Genomic DNA, 3035 nt, shown 5'->3' on the forward strand with positions numbered 1-3035 from the left:
TCTTATCCTGTCTCAGCTCCATTTGAGCCTTAGCAAGATTCTCTCTAGCTTCCTCTATCTGCCTCTTTATACCAATCAAAGGCTTGCTCAAGCTTCTAATGACATGTTGCACTCTCATCAGTTTATTCCACAACTGGTTTTGGGGGGCTCCTTTCATATGCTTCTTCCAGTTCTTATCAACAGCCTCATGATAACCATTTCTCTCAACAACAACATTTATGAACTTGAAATGACTCTTCCTCTTTATCCTCTCTTCATCACTTTTAATGCATAACAGGGCATGGTCAGAAACACCAGGCTCCATCACATACACAGTCTTGTCATAGTTTTGTTGTATCCAGTCCATATTCCCAAGAACCCTATCAATGCAAGAGTAAATAGGATCCTTAGAATGTTTGTTAAACCAGGTAAATTTCTCCCCTTTTCTATCAATCTCAAACAGGCCAGCATCAGTCATCATATCCCTTAGGTCACAGAATTCTGCCTCTCTCACCTCTTTCCCTCCAATTCTATCATGCACTCCTAAGACATTGTTAAAATCACCAAGAATACTCCAGGAACCAGACAGGCTATCACCAATCCCACCAATGTCTCTCCATAATCTTTTCCTCATTACAAGCTTATTCGAGGCATACACAGCAGTAATCCAGTTCACAAGGTCCCCCTTAGTATTATGCACACTACAATGTATCATTTGATCAGTTTGGAGACATTCCTTAAGTTGTACTCTACTGTCATCCCAAAGAATCCAAATCCCGCCATTACTGTGACTCTCATAGTTATCAATATAACTCCATTTATTACCAAACCATCTCCTACAGTCCTTAGCTTTTTCTTTTTTCACACGAGTTTCTAGTAAAATAGCAATATCAGGTTGCAAATTAAAGAGACGGGAGCTAATCTCTTTTACTTTTGCAATCTTATTTAACCCCCTCACATTCCAAGATATAATCATTTATCAATAAGAGGATTCACCTGTGGCCCTCTCCATTCTCCTAAGGTATCAAATCCATTCTGACTAAAAATATGTTTTAGACTATCATCCAGAATTGCCTTTTTACCTCTATTGCTTCCTCGAGTTACTGAAGTCCAGGCTTCCTCTTCCTCTTGATGCTGCTTTGGCTTCTCTGAACTTTTTGCTATGTCAGGCTTGCTCTGCATGATCTCCTCTGACTGTTTTCTCATCTCATTTTGTTCTGCAGGTTGACCCTCCACAGTGTTGCTGGGTTCTCCTTCAGATACTTGGCTATCTTTCTTTTGCTTCCAGATTTTGATGGCAGGTTTTTTCTCAACATTGCATACATGCCCTACTCGTTGGCACTTCTCACAATAGCTAGGCCTCCATTCATACTCCACCTTTTGTTTCCTCTTGTTTCCCTCATAATCTCTAATAACAATTTCCTCACTCAATTTTTGTGTAACATCAACTTCCACAAGAATACGTGCATACGTAACACGAAGCTTCCTTGCAGTGCACTCATCTGTATACAACGGATTCCCAATAACACTACCTATCTTCCCCAGGCTTCTTTCTCCCCATAGATGCAATGGCAGCTGTGGCAGTGTTACCCATATAGGCACCGTGCGAAGCATGTCCCTAGCCATGGAGAAATCAGGCCTCCATTCCAATATAACCATAGGCATATTGTGAATTGTGTAAGGCCCCTTCAGCATCACCTCCTCTCTCTCTTCATCACTCTTAAACTTCAGAATGAAATATCCTTCTTCATTATAGAGCATCTCCGGCATTTGCACAAAGTTCCACATCTTCCTCATATAGTTCTTCACTGCGTGCATACTGAGATTACCTCCAATCGCATACATGATTAGTGCAGTATCCCAGTATCGAATCTCTGCTTCAACATCCTCCATCTCTATAGCCACCTCCTTGACGCCATCCACAATCATCGGTGCTACAAATGGAATAGCCTTGCCATTTGCAGTTTGACGATTCCCTTTGATGACATCAACCCACAATTTCACCTCACCCTTTGTACTCCCATCAATTTCAATTTCAAGATTAGGGTTTAGCACGCTCTCACCGCGCGCGCTTTGCTTCCCTTCCTTCTCCTCCACCGTCCTCTCTACCTTCTCCTCCAAAACCTCGATAGTTCCTTCAGTACCTTCCTTTTCCGCCGTCTCCGCGCCGGAAATTGGTGTCACCGGTGAGCACGAAACCTTCTTCGGTGGTCGCCCTCTCTTGCGTGACATCGCAGCTTAAAAATATTGACTATTTCTATCAGTGCTGCATCCACTAAAAGAAGTTTTTCTAAACTAAACTTATTAAAGTCTTATTTGAGATCTACTATGTCACAAGATAGATTAAACAGTCTTGCGTTGATTTTAATTGATTTTTTTTTTGAAGAACCTTTATTATGAACGAATTATTAATAATTTTGCAACAAAAAATGCTAAAGGATGATATTTAAATAATTTTAAAGGTTTGGTCAATTTCTTTATAGGAAAAAATATCGGATCAAGAAGAAGAATGAAAAGAAGAAGAATAAGTCTCTTTATAGTGGCTTATGTTTTGATGTAGCATAACATTGATTCAAAGATCCATATATGTATTCTTTTGCACAATGTCAAATGAAAAATTGTTTTTTATCAAATTATTTCTTCTATCATTATGTATTTATTGTTAAAAAATAATTATAGGGGCGTCACTCTTTTGATTCGCCCAATGCACCCAAGTTCAAAGGATCGACCCTGCTGCCGCACATACAAATGAGAAAAATGAATGTCGGATTTGAAATCTTTGTTGCGATGTCTTTCCATTGGACCGAATAATTTCATGTTTTCAACAACCTCTCGTTTCTCCTCTGGAATATGTAATGAACAAAAACCTCGTGCAGTAAAGTTTTTCTTACGCAAATTTATGCTTCAAATTTAAAATGATTAAATATACAAAACCCCCTGTAGTGTTAGCGAGTTTTGATTTTAGTCCCTGTAAAAAAAATTGGATTCCCCTTGTAATATTAAGATTCCATATCTTTAGCCCCTCAGATGACCAAGTGTTATAAAATCTTCAAATT

Source organism: Vicia villosa, linkage group LG5, assembly GCF_029867415.1.
Source record: "Vicia villosa cultivar HV-30 ecotype Madison, WI linkage group LG5, Vvil1.0, whole genome shotgun sequence".
Classification (NCBI taxonomy): Eukaryota; Viridiplantae; Streptophyta; class Magnoliopsida; order Fabales; family Fabaceae; genus Vicia; species Vicia villosa.